Here is a 22500-nt window from a genome sequence, read left to right as displayed (position 1 = left end):
ATCAATGTCTGGAAAGGGATTACCCTAAAAAAAATGAGTCATTGCACGTCCTGGAGAAAGTGTAAAAACAAGTATGTATTATATGGTATGTGCAATCTCCTACAATACAAGCGAATGAACCGACTTTCAATTAATTTGGGTCTACTACTACTACTACTACTACTACTACTACTACTACTAGAAACTTAAACAAAATCTATATTTGAATAACGTTGATGATAAAAACGTAACCACAAATATGAAATTAAAAAAATGGAAATAGAGGGTAAAATATGGCCATACCATTTACATGAAAATACAAAAGTAGCAAACAAAAAAACCGTTAGAGCGCAAGGGGGTTACACCGTGGCCACCAAGATGAGGTTATGCTAAGCTCTTGGGTGTCTACAAATCTGGTACATCAATCACGGTCGCGTCTCGCCCCATAATATGGTCTGAACCGAGACTAGCCTATCCTCGTCTCTACCATTCCCCTGACATTCATGAGGACACATACTCGGATGTCTCAATGCCTGATTGAGAAGCAGTAGTAGTATTGGGAAGAGAATAGCACATACAATAGAGATTTGATTGTATAACTAAGGGATTGATATGTGAAATTCCGATAGGAACACAGATAATTATAGATTCCATAAGTAATTTCCCAAACAGGGTTACAATATCTAATTTGAAAATTAATTTACAGAAACAACCAGATGTTCTCATACTCTCATTTCAGAGATAAGCGAAGAATTTGGAGAACAGAAAATGCTTCTGGTGGTTTCCTCCTTCAACTGAACAAACTAAAATTTCAAGTTAGAAAGTTTCTTAGTCTAGTTTGTATTTATCTTTTGTGAAGACTACAACCCACACAAGACCGAATTTAGAGCTAACTAAACATGCCGAAGTCACGAACAATCTTTAGAAAGGAGGGAAAATACAGCGACTGTATAATACATAACTTCGTCAGCCGGTTGGTGGTAAATTCTTATTCTACACGAAATGACTTAATGTAATCCTATCAAACAAAATCCAAGGTATCCCCAGGACTATATGCAGTCTATACATACCAATCATTCATACGCCCACAGAAATTTAAAAAAAGGCAGCTAAGGCGTAGTAATAGGGCGTCTTACATAAGCATAAGGTGGAGTTTCGGAGCGAGAGCGCCACCAGTCGGAGGGTAGAGGAGAGGGGGGGGGGGTATATTGAGGCGTAGTAAACAGCCCTGTCTATGGAATGGGCAAAATAATATTCAAAGATTTATTCCTGTACATGTACACAAATCCTTTGAGACCATTTATCTAGATCATCATATCATCATCATCTCCTACGCCTATTGACGCAAAAAACCTCGGTCAGATTTCACCAGTCGTCTCTATCTTTCTCCATTCATCATCTCCCATTTCACGCTTCATACTCCTCAGCCATGTAGGCCTGGGTCTTCCAACTCTTCTAGTTGAAAGTTTGGTGAACCAATCTCTCTTGGGGAATGAGAAGAGCATGACCAAACCATCTCCATCAACCCCTCACCACGATCCCATCCACATATCCAGATACATCCTTTAAATATTTCTTACTCAAAGATTGTGATATCTACACACAATATGACTCGACTTCAAAAATAACCAGTTGCTCTATAATAATATGAATAATCACACCACAAAACATCAAAACTATGCAGTTCTTCATTGAAAGATTTGAGGCAGTTCTCTATCATACCTCATCAAATATACAGGGAAGTATAATCAGCGGTGCCGCGTCCTTTAGAGAAATGTGAATAAAAGAGGGAGGGAGAGGGGGGAGAGGAGTCTACAAGGATCTTTGGTGGTTAACTTCAACAAAATATTTGTCTTTTTTTTATTCCAGGCGAATTTACGCGCAATAAACTACCAATGGCTTTTAAGTCAAGATAAAATGACGTAACATAACATTGACTTACTATTAATTTACATCTACACAAGTCATTATGCAACATTGGAGAGAGAGAGAGAGAGAGAGAGAGAGAGAGAGAGAGAGAGAGAGAGAGAGAGAGAGAGAGAGAGAGAGAGATTCATCATCATCATCATCTTGAACATTAATACACAGCGGCTGAACAAGCCACTGTCTCCTGCTTTACCAACCCCCCCCCCCCATGCCCTTCTAATCAAGGATCCAAATTATGCAAACGCATCATTTGGTCATACAGACAGACAAACAGACAGACCTCATCACTTAACCCATGTCCTTGTATTGGACGATGCTGTTTAATATAATACAGCAGATATACCTCTCCAAAGAGGATATAAGAAAATTAATATATATATATATATATATATATATATATATATATATATATATATATATATATATATATATATATGTGTGTGTGTGTATATATATATACATATATATATATATATATATATATATATATATATAGAGAGAGAGAGAGAGAGAGAGAGAGAGAGAGAGAGAGAGAGAGAGAGAGAGAGAGAGAGCTCTACCTGTATAAAAAATTTAAAACACGCAAGTTCACTACAAATACATTTGCTTGTAGCATATTCATGAAAAATAATCTTTTTGAACCTGAAACACAAGTACCCATCTATGCAATAAAAAAGGCCTATTCAATACATTTGACTGTTTTGTTATTGTTACAAGCTAGCCTTATACCAACACAATCGCTTCTTGTTACAAGCAGTTATAAATGTTGGCCTTCAAAACAAGGAAATTCCAACTGTAACCATAAAACACATTAATATTAGAGCTGACCATGAACACATTCCATTTGCTAAAGCACATTCGATTTTAAGCACTCGCAACTACAGATTGGAGCTTGTGCCGATACAAAACGAGAAAAATTCTAGAAAAAAAAAGAGTGAAAAACGAAATAACACGAAGGTAAAAAAACAGAAAAGAGAAAACAGTCATTACCGAACATGAGCAATATCATGACCACCGAATAAACATTTCTTCGCCTACAAATAAGAATTTCCTGTGAAAGTCTGATACGGTCTTAACCCTGGCGGTAAATGTTGACAGTCTCTGGTCTCTTGGTTTTAACTCATGTCCAGCGTCGCCTATATTTCGGAGTCCTCCCACATTTATGATTTCGCTTCTTCAGATAAGATAGGACTGCTGTAGTCGATTCGCTTATGAGTAAGACGGTCATCGTACCAAAAGAATTCCTTGGAAAATGACATTTATTATCTCTCTCTCTCTAGATATACACACCTGTATGATTTCTAGAGAGAGAGAGAGAGAGAGAGAGAGAGAGAGAGAGAGAGAGAGAGAGAGAGAGAGATATCTTTCAAAATATTTCTGATAACTAGAAAGAGCACCTTGCTCCTGAAGGCCACACCGACTTGAGATGAAATCATGGATTTTCTAGGAAACGTAAAACTCCTCAACAAAACGCTTCATATTCCTCTATCTCTCTCTCTTACACATACCCAGGTTCCGGTGCATTGCACCACCAACTCCACGAGTCATTTCCCTACTTCTTGTTCCACTTCATCTGATATGGGATCTTATACTTTCAATTGCTTAACAGGTGTTCGTTGTCAATCCTGATGTTTCTCCTCTATTAAAGAAAAAATACATCCGTCTTGCAAGGGAATTACAATGATTGCGTATTGTTTTAATATATATGAAGGAATTCAACCTTGCCTAAACATTTTTGTGGTATACTTAAGATATCTTACTAATCAATGAGCGTTTGTTTGTATTGATAGAATGCGAAGACTAAAACCCAAATAAAAATGATGGGAAGTGATTCAGGGTGTAATGTTGCTCGCATACGACGATTAATATTATTATTATTATTATTTGCTAAGCTACAACCCTAGTTGGAAAAGCGGGATGCTATAAGCCCAAGGGCTCCAACAGGGAACAAATAGCCCAGTGAGAAAAGTAAATAAGGAAATAAACTAAAAGAGAAGTTTAAGAACAATAACATTCAAATAAATGTGTCATATATAAACTATTAAAACTTATAAATAACAAGAGAAGAGAAAAGAAGCTAGAATAGTTTACCCGAGTGTACCCTCAAGCAAGAGATCTCTACCCCAAGACAGTGAAAGACATGGTACAGAGGCTATGGCACTGTCCATGACTAGAGAACAATGGTTTGATTTTGGAGTGCCTTTTCCTAGAAGAGCTGCTTACCGTATCCAAAGTCTCTCTCTATCGGAGGCAACCATAATAATAGTAAAAAATATTGTTAAAGACTCGTGCCCTGTAACATAACAAGTATTCAATAATTACCCTCATTAAAAACAACATCCTCTGGTTATCAAGTCAAAAACATAAATATTTCCCATCCGTCGTCAATATCATCGCTAGACATCAGAAAACCTCCACCGTGACATCCCCTTTTGACAAAACCGACTTTTAATTGTTCCGTGAAATAATCAAGGAGCGGCGAAAACAAAAAGGTCCTTGTTCGGTTTTTGGGAAGAGGTTAGCCATCAGTCAAGATCAAAAGCGCTTCGTTTAACTACCGAAACGGGGAGGGAGAAAAACCGGGTAAAAAAAATTTTGGGATTCGGGTATCCGCTGAGTCAAACGGGCAATGGGGAATGGAGCTGAGGAATTCGGATGCTGAACAGTTAGAGAGAGAGAGAGAGAGAGAGAGAGAGAGAGAGAGAGAGAGAGAGAGAGATTTACGGACTTTGGACAAAGTCAAACTAACAATGCAATATACAAAATGAACTTGAATAACTAATAAAAATGCTACATAATTAAGTATTAAACATTGCAAGATGAGTCACGCATTTAGCAAAATCTAAATTCTACATAAAATAAAATAAAATGTTTCATAGCTTATCATAACTTAAAAAAATTAAAAGAGCTACCATGCAACAACCTTAAGCAAAAAACATATAAAGCGAATACCATCGCTCCAAAATGATTGATATATAAAAAAAGGAGGTTCCGGCTTCACAGGATGGGCGTGAGCGTATTGCAAACGAAGTTGATGGCAAGACCACATACCCTCCCGACTGTGTATCATCTTCACACACGAGGAATGGGGTTACGTAATCATCCCTGCCGGTTGATATAACCATCAGACAGATAAATGGGTATTCCTAAAGATAGAAGAGAGTCTGCGCCTTCTGACAGGACCCCAGATATGGAGGTCAGGTCAGTAAGGCGAGCTACTTACTGTAACGGGTCGCTTACCCAGTATGAGTTTGGTTAGCCAGACATTAACTGATTAAGGATCCATTCGCCCAAGTTAGTAATTTACTCTTGGATATTATTATTATTATTATTATTATTATTATTATTACACCACGTTTAAAACCTCGCTTAAAAGTCTTATGGCTGATTCCAGCTAAAGCCGAAATATGTCTCCACTGTAAATAGCTTAAATTGAGATGTTGCTAAATAAGTAGTAGAATAATTGGTGTTTCATTGAGTACTGCTACAAGTAATCGTCATTAAGGATTGAAAGATTGGTACGTAAAAAAAAAAAAAAAAAAGGTTACAATCCTAAACAATTAATGAAACCCTCGTTAATAGAGGGAAGTACTCTGTAAAATAGGCAATTAAAATCGAAAGAAGAGGAAGTAATGACACAATACGATACTGAATAAAAGACGAAGTGCCAGACTATCGGTTTTATGGTAATTAAGCAGATGTCATTTATCGTATAAGTCAAATGACACCTTTGCCTTGAGTTGCAAGAGGTCTCTATGGTACACTTGACATATAATGAACGTATTGTTATTATTATCATTATTATTACCCAGTGATGAAAAACAATACTGAAATAAACTACAGTAATGAATAATTAAAATCAATTACTTTAAGAACAGTAACAACAATAAAACAGATCTTTCATATATAAACTAAAAAAGAAGACCTAATGTATATCAGCCTATTCAACATAAAAAAACAAGTATCGAAGATTAGTAATTTTCCAAAATCTAAACAAAACCAAGTACCAGTGCAGTTCAGTTTGGTCATTTAAAGAATGCAAGCTTTGGTTAATCCAAGGATTCTGCTAATATAAGAACCACTGCTATTATAATAATTAATTATGACCAAACATACAAGGGGAAAACAGACACTAAGACCAGGAACATGTACACCATGTAATATATACGGCGTACTGAAGATGTCACCAAGGCTGGTGGTTTATTCATCAGGCGAATACATTCTACATTCCTACTACCTTTAAGGCAGAAACCACTTCCATATTAACCAGTCCGTTAAGCTACATAAGGACCAGGAACCGTCGTGTAACTCCTAACCGTATCGCCAAAATGATCGCGTAACAAATTGAGAAGGAAATTCGCTCCTCAAAAAAAAAAAAAAAAAAAAAAAAATTTTTTGGAAAGTTTGAAATGTAAACAAGAGACATGCTATGGACTTTCTAAAATGTTAAAATGTTTCCCTGGGGGTTTCCTTTGAACCACAAATATACGCAAGCGCGTGTATATACCGCCAGAAAGTCAGGAAGGAATGATTTTTTTCTTGTACTATAGTCTCCAGGGCCACTATGTCGAACAAATAACATATGGTACTCAGAAGTTGGAAAAAAAATGCTATTTAGTTTTAATGAGCGTTCGACCTTTTCAATAGCAGCTACTAATATCTATTAAGATTATAATGAATGATTCATAAATAAATGAGAATATTTCAAAAATACAATGTGTACAAAAATTTAAGAAGCTGGTGCAATACAATAACAGGAGCAAAAAATTATTACAAACTTAAACACGAAGATAAAATCTAATCAAAATAATTAAAAGAAATAGATGATTACAAAATGTAAAAGCAATGACAGTAGCGAAAATATTAATACCGAACACCAGCTCAAAACTTATAATATACTGAATTAAGCTTAAGGTAACCTGCTGTTCGTAATACTATAATAGGTGTGCAGTTAATTTTAATACTCATGCTTTCTCGATCCTGAGGTTCAATACTACACAGTATTCTAGAAGTTTTATTCCAGCTGTGACCAAGTTGTGGAATAATCTTCCTGATCGGGTATTTGAATCGGTAGAACTTAAAATGTTCAAACTTGCTGAGAATGTATTTATGTTGAACAGGCTTATATAACTATTTTATAGTTTATTTATGCCGTTACTGTTCTTAACATGTTACTTTTAATTGTTTATTACTAATACAGTAGTTTATTTCCTTGTTTCCTTTCCTCACTTTGCTATTTTTTCTTCTTGGAGTCCTTGGGGTTATAACATCCTGTTTTCAAACTAGGGTTATAGCATAGCTACATAATAATAACAACAATAAAAACGAGAAGACACCATGAAGAATACAACCTCGAAATGAAAACACAACAACCAAATTAAAACAAAAATCTAAGCAAATGCAAAAAAAAGTCATCTCAAATATGCCGGATAAGAACAGATTTTGCGGTGGGAAAAATAAAGTACCTCTTCTGTGTGTTGTCTCTCTTACGTCAGGTGTTCCTTTAACTACTCCTCTCTGTCACGTAAGCTTGTAGTCACGCAAGGAGCGGTCGCATATGCCTTGTGAGGAAACGGAAATTTATAATTACGTTATCGTATCAAGCGATCGGTAGATGAAAAGGATTTTATTCGTGTTCGCTATTCCCGTTTTAAATTACAATTGATTGTGACAACGAGTTTAAATCTAACTTCATAAATGGATATATATATATATATACATATATATATATATATATATATATATATATATATATATATATATATATATATATATGTGTGTGTGTGTGTGTGTGTGTGTGTGTGTGTGTGTGTGTGTGTGTGTATTCATAATCCTCTACACTTCACATAAATTCAGACACCATCAACATTTTGTTTTCAACATTCAGTAAAAACGGAAAACCAGATGACTTCATACGAACATCCCAACGATATCCATATAAAGACCACATCTGTGAGTCATCGGGGTTAAACGCTGCCGTAATTTACCAAAACCGAACGAATTTTGCTGACTCAGCAACCGGAAACGAGGGGTATTTGGTGATGCCTCCGATGGATGACAGCCTAACACGCCTAGATGCAACATCACACCTGGTGACTCTTCAATTATGGCCGAGTCAAGTCTACTGATGAAGATTTTAAATGACTCACAGCGGCCACTGGGAAAAATAGCAATGATGTATGCGGCATCAAAACTCCCAGACAAATCATATCTAATTGCCATTAAGATAAGTCTTTAACTAATTCCAGATAACTTTAATCGATAAAAGATATCAATTATTGCTTAGGATTGATAACTTTAATAAGTAATAGTTATCACTTACTGCTTGTAAATAATAACTGCAATAGATAAACTATATCAATTGCTTTTAATTTACAACTTTAAAAATATCAATTATTTTTTGTCATTGATAACTTTAATACAACTGTTATCAATTTTTACTCGTAATTAATAACTTTAATAGATAAAAGTTATCAATGATTACTAGTAATTAATAAATTTAATAAGTAAAAGTTATCAATTACTACTAGTAATTAACAACTTCAATAGATAAAAGATATAAATTATTACTAGTAATTAATAACTTCAATAGAAAAAATTATCAATTATTACTAGTAATAAAACATGTCTAGCCCTTTTATCAATAAACATTATATTTCTAATATATAGAAATACACATCAGAACTCAAAAATCATTCCCCGCTTCCGTATATTTCGAAATTCCAATACATTACATCATCGGGACCGAAGCACACCCAAAACTATCGAAATCACAGAAGATAGCATGAAGACACGAAAAAAAAAAACCGGTTTTCTAGAATTTCACTTCTGTTGAAAGACCCTGAACGTATTGATAGATTATGTCATCATTTCTTGAATGGGAGGCTTGGTTAATATTCCGGCAAGCAGGCCTTGTGAACATGCATTTGCTTAAGCATGTATTAATTCTTATTTATTAAATCAAGAGGCAGCCGCTAAACCATTTATAAATTCTATATAAAGGCAGTCGTATCCTTACATGACTCTAATTTGAAGGCATCTTCTAAAAAGTAAGAAATCACTTATCATCACTTCCAAAAAAAATCCTTCGGCGTAAATGATTCTCTACACGTTTCGCGAAATTATGAAAAAAAAAAAAAAGAGAATAGAATCTTTATTCGCATTTCATCAGTAGGAATAAAGATAAATGGGCGGCAAATCATTGACGTAGGAAGGTGCATCATGAATCATGAACAATTTTTTTTCTTCCCTTTTTGTGTTACCTAAATGCTGGTTCACCTTGGAAGCCAAGTCTTTTTGACTGCAGGCCACACGAACGGCCCTACCTATCCCAATCTCGGTTAGGTAATCGGAAATCTCCCAGAAAACCTCAGCATTAAAAACTTTAATGACATTATTTGAAACTATACCCAGGAATGCTTGTGAATGTCTGCAATGTTCAATAAAAAAAAGACATGACTTCAGAATTCCTAAGGCGAGAGTATATGATTACGATGATAAAATTTCTTTCGTGGAATGGTTCGTATAAATGTTGCAATGTGTGACAGCTGTTCTCATGTTTATTAAAGAAAAGATATTTTTAATTCTATCTCTCACACACAAACTACTGACATTTTGATCCTGCCTTGACTCCCACACAATATTCTGAATAGCGGTTCCAGTATAATCAGTTTTCACTGTTGTTGTTGAACAACGAAGTCAAGCTAACACATTGGGTTAACTGAATTAATAAGCTGCAAATCTAAAGTATCATACTATACTATACCATAAATAATAATGGAAATAAAACTATAATCACCATTCATAAAGCATAATTAAGTACAAGAACTTTCCCATTTTATTTCTAATGAAGGGAGAGAAAAGTTTCTTTAGATTCAAACTTCTCACGACATTCTTTGCAGCAAATTCCAGGCACCTAGTTTGCAACCAAGTAAGGTCGAAGAAAGGAGTCCACCACTAGTACACTTGGCAGTTTAGGTCAACAGTAAACAAACAGGGCGTTGGGTTCCATACCAGTTTTTATTACTGCGTTCTGATAGTCGACCGAGTGCACCTACCTACGTGGGTCTCTCACTTAAAAGACTCGTGCCGAATTTTGACTTAAATTCCATCTAGCCATGTCCCAGGAGAGGAATACAAGGTCAAACAATAACCCTAAAGCAGGCCCCATCAAAACTGACCCGACCCATTTAGAAGACTGTAGGAGATTAATATTCACGACCCCAATACTTTCATGGTAATAAAGACATCCGGTTTTCAGATACCAATAGAAGTGGATCAATTATAAATAAATACAGCAGAGTTTTCAAAGCGCTACCAGAACTTTCTACAATAACCATCCGTGACAGACTGAATAACAGATCAAATGCCCTAAGGATATGTTAATAATTAGCAAGGAAGTGTTAATAACAAGATTCAATATTTGGAATTAGACATAAAAATCATTTGAGACCAGTTAAAGACAAAAAAGAGAAAATATCTTGTGGGGTCAGCCATCCTACGTCACTCGGCACCTCCCCCGCTGTATGACCATCTACGGAATCACCAGGTCAAATAAATCTACGACGTGGTTTAGCTCTTTAAAGGAAATTGGGTCTCGCTTCCACGCCAACGCACGTGTACACAAGCGGTGTACATTTCCTTTCCCATCCTAGTATGTTAATTTCACTCATTCATATCATCTTGGTGTGTTAATTACCAATCTTCATTCTGAAGACCCTTAATAACATCCACATCACCTTGGCTTAACGGTACTGGGTTGTGTCAATACTAGGGTACGTCATAGCACACGGCACTCTCTCCTTCCCTCGTCTGAAGTTATGACTCAGGGAAAACAATTATAATTTCTCTTACCTGCGGAAGAGCCCATCCGAGCCACACAGTCAAATAGGCCGTGAAGAACTGACATATTAGATCCGAATTAGAACACAAACGAACAACTTGTTGCTTATGGGGAGGCTCGGTGTTTGATTCCATCTTCCTCACGCCATGGCATCGGCACTGCACCCTTCTTGGAGGCTCATCGCAGTACTGGCACCGGAAGGTGCCAAACGTACTTGAATCTTTGGTATACATTTAAAGCCTAGTGAATAAAGTTGCTTAAATCCAAATTGAAGGACAACGCGCCATAATCATACACTCCATTATTAATGATCGTTAGAAACGATCGATTGGTAGCCCGGTCACTGTTGACAGTTAAAAGGTCAAGCTATAAAGCAACAGTCGCTGACTGACCCAACATTCACAAGAGGTTAAAATCACCATATCACCGCCATGATTGTATAAACGCCAACTACTCCGTATAAGTTCTCACAATTTCGTTCGAAAAAACAATACACAAACACCTCACAATCCAGGTAACCGTCAGTCTCACACAGCACTGAAACACGTGGGTGGGAGGGGGAGGGGGAGGGATTAGCAAGGACTTTCGGGTTGTAGATGGTACAACTGATGACTGTCAACTGTTCGGCGCCTCAGGACGCACTGAGAGTCTGAGATCCAAACAGCCAGCAGGACCCCGACAGCGAGAGAGAGAAGGATTGAGAGGAGAGGAAAAGGGCTCCTCCCTCCTCCAGCCAACAGCGAAGGCAGCCTATCCATCCATCCATCCCAACCCTCCTGCTACCGGACCTTCCATCCACCCATTGCCTTGCCCCCAACCCCCTCCCCCACTCTTTTCCATCCAAACTCATCTGGCCCAACATCTTATTTACATTCTCACAGTATTATACTATTGAGGCCACGCCAAGTTAAATACCATATGCAAATAGTAACGAGATAAAAAACATTCCAGTATAATTGTAGAAAAGGACAGGCGAAAAAAATCAAAGGAAAAAAAAAATGTTAGAATTAAACAAAGTGTTCAGCGAAGCAACTAACTCACTCGGAAAGACAAGAGGAAGAGGGATCATTCCAGTGGAGGGTAGAATTGGAGATTAACTTATTACAAAGAAATAAATAAATCTTTATGGATACAGTCTCATAGCTGGAAGATGTAAATTCAGTAATGGAGAAAAACTACAGACTTGTGATTAAAAAAGGAGTGATTATTCTTCTTTTTCTTCTTCTTCAGACCAACACCGGACGTGGTACAAATACAATGGCCTTTCACGTAATTAGTCACTTGCATAGGTTGACGTAGGATGGGGGGGGGGGGGGTTGTTCCCCTGCTCGTGCTCCTATTAGCCTGAATTCGCAGTCGTCTAATAAAATTATTTCAAAATGATCAATGTTATTCGACACTGAAAGGAAGAGGCGAATCTTAATTATCTGAGAGATAGAGGAGAGCTTCATTTTAATGATGTTGCTCTTCTTAAAATATTTTATTTTTCCTTATTTCTTTTCTTCACTGGGCTATTTTCCCTATTGGAGCCCCTGTGCGTATAGAATTCTGCTTTTCCACCTAGAGTTGTAGCTTAGCAAGTAATAATGATAATAATAATGGCGCAAATGTCTAACCCAGAGCTCTTTAAATCAACTTCGCGGTCACTCCCTACTAGCAAACATTTAAAACGTCCGTAGTTTTAAAGTGAAATAAATACAGAACATGAATTTAAGTAACATGTAAATCAATTAACCGGAAAGCATTTTATTACATAAATTAAGTTAAACAATGATTATCTGTACACAAACACTTTCTCAAACCTCAAAATTTCACCAAAAGTTAATTTTCAAAGGAAAATATTTTTCCAGATAAGCCGAAGAAAAATCTAGGAAAAAACATCAACAAAAATCCTTCACAGCTAGATGACTCGACTTAACTATATTGTTAAAAGTGTTTTGTTGATTACGAGCATCAACCTCAAAAATGCCTGTACAGTATCCTATCAGCTTGAAATCATACCTCTGATGCAAGAGAGGAAAACATTAAACAGAAATCCTATAGTCTATGATAAATAAACAACGAACAAAAAAATGTTAAGCTTCTAAACTATCCCGCAAACTGCGACATAGACGAATAGCACGCAGGGTCGCTTCCTGCAATTACATCTGTATTGACAAATCTCATTCCAAAGCCATTATATCAACATCCTGATCCCATCGTCGATGAATGATCTACAACACTTTAGTGACGCTGCCTTTGTTGTTGGTCAGACTCCCAATCTTTAGCATTATCCAATGTCCTTTCATAATCAAAAGGATGATAGGATCTCTTCTTTAGAAACAAGCGGCCACGCCAGAGAGTCTGCCCTTTCAGACCAACGAAGGTCCTTCCTTCCTTCCTTCCGGTTGGAGTTAGAAAAGGCATATGGCCGTACTTCACTCATAAACTAAACAAACTTTCTCTTCAGTTTAGCCTTTACCGATACGGCACATTCGTGAGTCACCCTCCATTTCACATTAGTCGCCTTCACTTCCAGGAATCATTCCAGGATTTACTTCCAGAAACCATTCCAGAATTAACTTCCAAGGATCATTCCAGGATTCACTTCCAGAAATCATTCCATAATTCACTTTCCGAAATCATTACAGAAACAGCTATCGTTTCCCCCGTCTCTCTCTCTCTCTCTCTCTCTCTCTCTCTCTCTCTCTCTCGAAGTGTCACGCCCTTGACCAAACCCGATCTGTCCTTTGCATCCTCGCCATTCAAGTCACTATTCCGAATGAGAAAGAGTTCAGATGGAGACTATAATCCAGGTGGTATTGTAATATTATAATAAAAGTAAAATATACTTATGTAAAGCGGAAATACTATTGAAGATAATTGTCTAAATGTTAACAAAGAGAAGCTATGTATATCAGGTTAAATTGTAAAGGTTTGTAAAGAAAAGAAACTTAAGTACTGTAGACACAGAATCTCCCCTATAATGAAGAACAATCGTCTGGATATATATATATATATATATTAGGTCATGCTCACCTCTCCCAATCTCATTGGTAAGGGGGAGGGGGAGTAGTCATACTAAGGTAAGAGGGTGTTGCTTAACTATCTAAGTATTTAGCCGTCATTTCTGACGGGTCCCGTACGCTAGTAATAAATATTAAACACGAAATAAGCGAAGGTATCCAAGAATGTAAAAATAAGTTTGACGAAAAATGTAGTGCATCAAAAGGAGACAATAAAGCTTCAGAAGACTTAGTCACGAGTGATTCACGGAGTTCCACTTTGTGGTGTCTCCAGGAGTGAAGACTGACTGAATCATCCATGGCCTTTACACATTCTTGCCAAATATAGAGTCGTCAAACTTACTTGTAACATAATCAAATCCCAAGAGGAAAGTTGTAAGGTAAGGTGAAGAAATTTGGTTTCAAGTTCAAGTCGAAATATAGTTAATCTTATAGAGTCAATTTAAAATAGAAATCAGTGATGTATTATTTATAAATGGCACACTCTGCAGTTTGGTATCTTGCTTAATATCAGAAAATTTCGAATATAGCTGATCCATTCTCTCAAGCTTTAAAATGAATAAGTGAAAAGATATCATAGTATACTGAAGAGAAGGCAAAGACAAGAACAGTTTTTAGTTCCCTGAGAAATCTACATTATAAGTTGTGTGTGTGTGTGTGTGTGAGAGAGAGAGAGAGAGAGAGAGAGAGAGAGAGAGAGAGAGAGAGAGAGAGAGAGAGAGAGAGAGAGAGAGAGAGAGAGAGAGAATGTTATTTTTCTACCTTTTTTTCCAGAAAGTATGCAATGAGTTTCCCATAATAAGAAGGCAGGAATCTGGTGGTGATAATTAACACAAACCTAAAGCAACAGGTGGACTAATGATGGGCAAGAATTATTTTTTGCTACAAGAAAAGCTTTTCACAAGAAAGAATACATTGCTATATGACCATGAACTCTTTTATTTCTTTTTTTTTTTTTTCTACATACTTTTAACGCTGAGCTTATTTCAGCATAACCTTCTAATGAGTCTGTTTTATTAGAATTAATTGACGTTCGAAGTTGAGAGAGAGAGAGAGAGAGAGAGAGAGAGAGAGAGAGAGAGAGAGAGAGAGAGAGAGAGAGAGAGAGTGTCTTACTAATGAGAAAACATATTTACTTCATAAAGGGTTCAATATTCACACATCTTACAGAATAAAACAAAACCTATAAAAGTGAAAGGCATTGGATTAGAAATATTCGCTAAAAAAAAATTAACCAGACTGCATTCTGCTTTAACATAGAAACGCAAAAACCAACGCTTGCTTACTTCATTAACAGGAATATCTCTAATTAGCAAAAACGGCCTCTGAACAGATTATCTCTCAGCCTTCAAGTGCAAATGTCAACCTCGTGCTCAGACTCAAAAAACGAACCGCCAAAGCACGATTTCTTGGGCAACAAGGGACCACCTGGAGCAGTTGCCTTCCACAAAGCGTGACCTCACTCCATGACCCCTGTCCCCGGGTGCCATTGCTTCGTCCTTGCCAAAAGCCGCGTAAATGTCGGCGAGTCTTGAGAATCGGCAGCCAATGTTTAGAGAGAAAACAGGATTCTTGTACACATAATGTCTTCTACATTCGTATGTGCTTGCGAGATGGTAATCATTATAAAATCACAAACACAGACACATGTATATATATATATATATATATATATATATATATATATATATATATATATATATATATATATATATATATTCTTCTCTTACATGTTAGAATATCTTCTATTTCAGGACATATAATAAGAATGACATGTAACAGAGGGACAAGAAGAATACCAGAATGAATCCTAGAGATTGCAAACGAAGCAGGGGAAGGAAGGGAAGACGGTGGATTGAAGACCTACGAAAATTTGTTGGTACAGACTGCCATAGATAGAACATAAACAGACGTGAGTAGGACACGTTTGAGGCCTTTGTTCTGCAGTGGATTAGCAACGCCAGCTGATGATTTTATATATATATATATATATATATATATATATATATATATATATATATATATATATATATATATATATATATATATATAATATATATATATATATATATATGAATTATTCAAGAGTTGCTCTTTCTTCTTAATCATCATCATCATCATCTTACAGAAGCGATCGAGCTTAAGCAGCAAGTTTTGCTTGTTAAAAGACCCAATCTTCCAGTATGAAATCGAAGTGGACGACCTTCTGCCAGCGAGAAACAATTTCTAAGCCACTTCAAGTCTGCCCCACAACCCCTCACCGAATCTACAACCCGCCCCCCTCCCACTGACCCAGTCCAAGCGCTGGGTTAAGTAAGAGTAAATGTCTAACAGAAAACAGTTCAACTGCAGACTTTGCATTGAAACTATAATCAATCATATAACATGAAAGAATGAGGCTATTGCATAGTACGAAGTTACTGGAAAAAAATACCATTTAATAATGAGAATTCCAAATAACACTTTTTACTTGCAATCAACGTGATGCTGGCGAGATTGATAAGGCCCCTTCTGGTCGAGTGAACTACCGTGAGTTCAGGTCATGCCTCTCAGCTACTATTTCTTCCTCCCGAACAAGACACAAGTCTCACAAACATATTCCAATATACGGTGTTCATGATTTTAAAGGTAAAAAGAGTTGTGGGTCAGTGCGAATCACGAGATGCCACTATCCGGACCTTATCTGACCTTCACAGGGGTTCAACGTCCTAAAAGTTACAAAAAAGCTTTTAAGATTAAGGCCAGCTACTGCATAACCAAAATGACTTTCCATTGCGCAATCCAATTAATGCAAAGAAACTGGTTCATATATTAATTAACAATGAAGTGATGAGGCCAAACATAATATATATATTTGCTGTTCTAGGTCCTACTCAATTGGCTTCTTTGTCTTGCGACTTGAGAAAGGAACATAGACAAACAAAAGAACATAATGGAGCAAACGAGAATTCAAACATCAGAAGCGTAAATACATAGTGATTCATAAAAGACTACAATAACCAACGTATTACCGCTTTTCTATTGAAATACGTGATAGGAGTAAAGAAGCTTAAACTTGTGATTTTCAGTAAAATTATTTCAAGTATTCAATATTATAAAACTTGGTGATGAAATGACTTACTTGGCGTTGCTGCCCCATGTTTATAGTCGGCTTATAAATTACGATCTCACAATGTACAAATAAGTCATAATGCATAACTCCTGAATAGAGCTTGAGATCATTCGCTTCACAGTTTTCTTTTATTAACAAAAGAGCTTTATTGTGCAATCAATGCATGCTTCAATAAAAAAAAATAATCTGACTTCAAATGTAGGTTAAATTTAATCTCATGGATTAGTAAAGAAAAATAAAGGTAACTATCCAAAATAATACTAAATTTTCTCATCTTTTTTTTTTAATATGACAAAAAACTAAAATATCTTAATTTTTAGTAATTCCGTGAAGATTAAAAAATGGGAGATAAGGTCATAATCTGTTTAGAGAATAGATACAAAGTGAACATACGCACACCTGCCGAAATCAATAAATAAAAAGCCCAAATTGAAAATGAAATTAAAATCATAATGAAAAAAAGTAATGAGATGGTAATACTTAATGGGTAAAAAATCGGATACTTTCTCTTCTTGGACCCAGGAATTGTAAGAGCAGACTTTGACATCCTCCTCTTCCTAAAATGACTTTACCGATCGCCAATATCAAAATAAGTGATGACGTCATCCGGGTTTGAAATGAGCACCTACACACAAATGAAAGTGCTCATCAAAAATAGAAAGCTGCAATAGGACGTCAGTCCCAATTTCCTCTCTATACCAATATATATACACCTATATGTATATACATAGAAAATGTCGATACCAATAATATATAGGAGGAAAAAAAATGATAATGGAATCATTATCTTCCACAAGGAAAGGAAGACAACATCTCTAGACTCAATTTAAGTCGAAGAGAAAAATCTTCGCTTTCGAAAAATAATAAGTTTTCACCTTCAAATTGCAGAGAGTAATACCACCCAGTCACGCAATGTTGCTTGATTGGGAGAGGCCAATGTAAACTTACGAGCAGTCACTCCCTTACAAATTTGGCAACGTGTATAAAATAATAGCAGTAATAACGAGACGTTCGTTAGAAAACATCGAAAATCAAATGGCAAAAACACTTATTGGGGCCAATTGCATCTCGATGCCATCTCATGTATCTTACCCCCCCCCTCCCTGTCCCCTTGACTGGGATCGGTGACGGTGCCAAATGCAGCAGGTGGCACCATAGTTGTATCGGAAATTGGTTCAATGAACCACACCCGGTTTTCGCAAAATCTTCTGAATTAAAAACGATCTCAAAATATTTCGGGTAAAATACCGTATATATTGGGGCATAAAAAAGTTAAAATATCAAGTTAAAATATCATAACCACAAGTTTAGATTACTGTAAAACTTGCCAAACCATACATATGAAAAACTACAGGAACTTATCAGTAAGTATTATTTTTTTGTATATATCACTTATAATTGATACAAAAAATAATAATGACACTTTTCTAATGGAGTTAAACATTATATGTAGAAATAGTCACAATTTAATCAACAATTATACGTGATAAGTATTCCCCCCAAAAAAAAAAATTAATGACATCTTTTAAAATTAAGATGAACTTAATATGTAGGAATAACCGAAATTTATAAGAGGATAGACACAAGCTCACCTACTCTGAAGAACCTCCAACAAAATAAAAGAAAATCGTACAAACAAACACAGCATTACAAAGCCTTATCGTGGGAGAGACCACCCTGTTCGCAACGCTACCTTCTTTCACTACATTAAATTTCTTGACATCCAGACATTAACGATCTCACTAAATCATCCGATAAGCCAAGCTAATTGAGGCTAATGACACCTCAAGCACAAACAAACGAACAGTGATACACGCACAAACAACTCATAGCGATAGGAATGCAGCTATTTCGAAACAACGAACGAAATAGGTGGGTCCGAGGCATCCATCATAATCAAGTTGGATTTGATATATTTCACAGTGAAAAACAGTTTAATATATTACAAAAGAATGCTCAAATTCTCTTAACAACTTTCCCAGAATCCTAACAAGAAAAAAGTGCTATAAAAATTATCGAATAAATGGCCATAAAAGTCTCACTTCAAACAAAATCGCACTATATCGTTGGATTTGTTATATTTCACAGTGAAAAACAGTTTAATATATTACAAAAGAATGTTCAAAGTCCATAACAACTTTCCCAAAATCCCAACAAGATAAGTGCTATAAAAATTATCGAATAAATGGCCACAAAATTCACACCTAACACAAAATTGCACAATTTTGTTGGATTTAATATATTTCACAGTGAAGAAAAAGTTTAATATATTACAAAGTAAATTTAAAATTCTCTTAACAACTTCCTAAAATCCCAAAAATCCTAAAAAATCATCGAATAAATTATCAAGGAAATCACACCTAAAAGAAAATTACTATTAAAATCGTAAGGTGAATTCCAATTATTATTATTATTATTATTATTATTATTATTATTATTATTATTATTATTATTATTATTATTATTATTATTATTATTATTATCATTATAACTCGCTAAGCTACAACACTAGTTGGAAAAGCAGGATGATATAAGCCCAAGGGCTCCAACAGGCAAAAATAGCCCAGTGACGAAAGGAAATGAAAGAAAAAAATAAACGATATGAGAAATTATGAACAACTAAAATAAAAATATTCTAAGAAAATTATCAACATTAAAACATATCTTTTATCAATAAACTATAAAAAAATACTTATGTCAGCTGTTAAATCATAAAAAAAAACATTTGCAGCAAGTTATAACTTTTGAGGTTCTACCCACAATATAAGTAATAAAACTTTAATAGATAAATGCTCAATATAACCTTATGATATAATCACTTTAATGATACGACGAAAAAAAAATCAGGTTCCAAAGGATGGCAATAGATGGGCCCAAGGCCACAAAACGAAGGACACGAAATAAGAAGGAAAAAATAAACAAACAAACAACAAGGGACAATAGGATGCGGAGTCTTTTTCGTAACGATGTAGGCAGGATCATCTTTTATGAAGGTAATTATCACATTAATGTGGGAAGGAGCCAGCCATCTAACGAGTCCTTCTGTTCCCTTATGGTACATCTGCAATTACGTGCAAGGAGTTAACGGATCTCAAATGACGTAACAGACTAATCAAATTATGTCTACTGTGAATTATCTTTATTATTATTCGCTATCTTTTGTTTAATATCCTATCTATCAAGAGGACATATTTTTTTTGTGGAATTTTGTAATGCAAATTAATGGTCTTTTCACGTGGCTTTCTCCAGACGTTATCTCTATATAATAAAAGGTAAGTGTCCGGTTTATATATATATATATATATATATATATATATATATATATATATATATATATATATATATATATATATATATATATATTCCGGCCACGCTCACTGGCATTGTCACATGAAAAATTATTCGGTCTCTCCCCGTCCCTCCAGTAAGGGGAAGAGGACGTAGTCATACCCTGTTGAGAGGGGGTTACCCCCGAGGTACACTCGAAAACCAAAATCTCCCACAAATGGCCGAAACTACCTTGTTGTAGTTAGGAAAAGGGGGAGTGGGTAGGAAAAGTTAAATCTGTATATATGTGCATATCCATCGAAATATTCAGCCGTCAACTTGACGCGTCACGTGTATTACAGTAGTAATAAAATAATAATCACAATTCTACGATTTTATAACAGAACGAAGGATTTACAAAATTCCAAAGCAATAGATTTTATCATTTCGATCAGACGACAATAGGACCAGTTTTTGATTATATGGTAGTTTGTTTATGGTTAGATAACATTGATTGTCCAATTTCACAAGCTATTAACTTCTTACTGATCACACCGTGGATTAAAGACACGTATGATAACACAGAACAATGGGTAATTTCCTCAAGTGTAGCGTATTAAAACTTACGACTTAACTATAGTATTTTTTTTTACATTTGACAAGCGGAATAATGTAAGATTAGCATTCATCTGATAATCAAAAAATTACATTAGATTTTATTTTTCGTTCTTATTAATCATAAACTGGAAAGGCTTTCTTTATGAAAGAATAATAGAACATGTATTAAAAAAAATCATCAATACAGAAATGCCTTGCAATAACGCCAGCTACTGAGAAACACCTAATTAAAACTATAATTAAAGAACTAAAGGGAATAACTGATGTTAGTAATTGTGAGAAAGTGAAGGAAGATGTGCCAGATGGCATCGGTAGGCGGTAAAATCAAGTAATTATACGACGTTTATAGGCGTGCATACGCTCATATTTGCGTGGATATGTACACACGTCTATGAGAGTGCGCAAAACATATCTCTTCTTACGTGACAACTTACCATTATAATTTGAAAGAAATAAAAGTGAAAAAGTTACGACCAAGGTCTTGACACTTTATAGCCATTCGGTTACGGTAAACGACGGTGAAATTCTTAGAAATCCTTAGAACGCTGTTTAAGATATATCGCGAGGACGGACTATATATAACAAGAAAGGAATAAAAGATTCGAATAGATCGTGTATAACGAGGAAAATAACATCAGACTTCGAGGTAAGGCAAAGTTGAAGGAAATGAGACTGAAAATATTGTAGGAAAGCCACAACTCTTGAGTTTATTTTCCCTAATCATTTCCCGGATTTTTAAAATGAAATGATCTTTGTGGGAGTTCCTATTCTCGTCCTCCTACTTCAAACTTTGTCCTCATCATCCACCTCCTTCTTGAGTGACAGTAAATCCGAGGAATTAGTTGAAAGTGTATTATAACGCGCAAAAAAAAAAAAAAAAAAAAAAAAAAACAACAACTTTTAAATTGCCTGATAACAATTTTACCCATCGGTGATTATTCTCATTGTGTACAGGATACGAAGACTGCATTTTTTCTTACTGAACTCATACAGATGTCGACCCCCCCCCCCCGCAAAAAAAAAGAAAAAAAAAAAATTGGCAGACGAACATTCTTCCAACGAGGCTCAATCATCACATTGTCGTGCGAATCCCGCATTACTTCTCACAGAAGAAAGATACTCCTAGGAATCATTCCTCAAGACCCAGCCTAATCAGAGCAGATAATGTCCCCCCCATTAATGTCCCTCATTAACGTCTAATGGAATTGCTGAGGCACTTTATCATGATCTTCCCTCCCCATGCATCAGTGGGAAACCTGGGCTGGGTCGAGTCGCCTCTTAAATTGACTGCAGCGCATTCACATGCTATCAGCGATTAGGAGACGTGATTGCAACAGTAATGAATAACTGAGAAGGGTTCGTGGGGATGTTTCGCTTAGTGTCATGCACAGAGGCAAAATAATTTCATTCCTGTCTAACTAGAGGTTTAAAGGCAGCTCATGAATGGCAGAGGCAAGAGACAGTGACATTTCTCTATCAAGCAGGACAATGCCTTAGAACCAAGGAGGCCAGACAGTGGCTGCTGATGACTCAGGATTTTTCGCAATGAGTTCAATAGGAAAATATTCTGCAAGGATAACTTATCCCTTCCCTTTACACAATTATATTCATATTCTTTATGGTCTCAAGAGACATACTCGTTTTTTTATGACAGCCAGTGATGCATAAAATGACAATGAAAAGACAGAATCTTTTTAGATGCAAAACGCAAGCGAATTGTTGCTATTCCTAGATGGTTGGTAAGAAAGGAA

At 35.8% G+C, this 22500-nt stretch overlaps 1 protein-coding gene across 1 annotated transcript in view; it reads right to left on the bottom strand.

Moving 5' to 3' along the window:
- Positions 1-22500, bottom strand: part of LOC137614792 (uncharacterized) — a 764744-nt gene that overhangs the window by 52834 nt on the left and 689410 nt on the right.

Source organism: Palaemon carinicauda, chromosome 21 (assembly GCF_036898095.1).
Source record: "Palaemon carinicauda isolate YSFRI2023 chromosome 21, ASM3689809v2, whole genome shotgun sequence".
NCBI classification, from domain to species: domain Eukaryota; kingdom Metazoa; phylum Arthropoda; class Malacostraca; order Decapoda; family Palaemonidae; genus Palaemon; species Palaemon carinicauda.
This window is presented reverse-complemented; position numbering and strand designations above follow the sequence as displayed.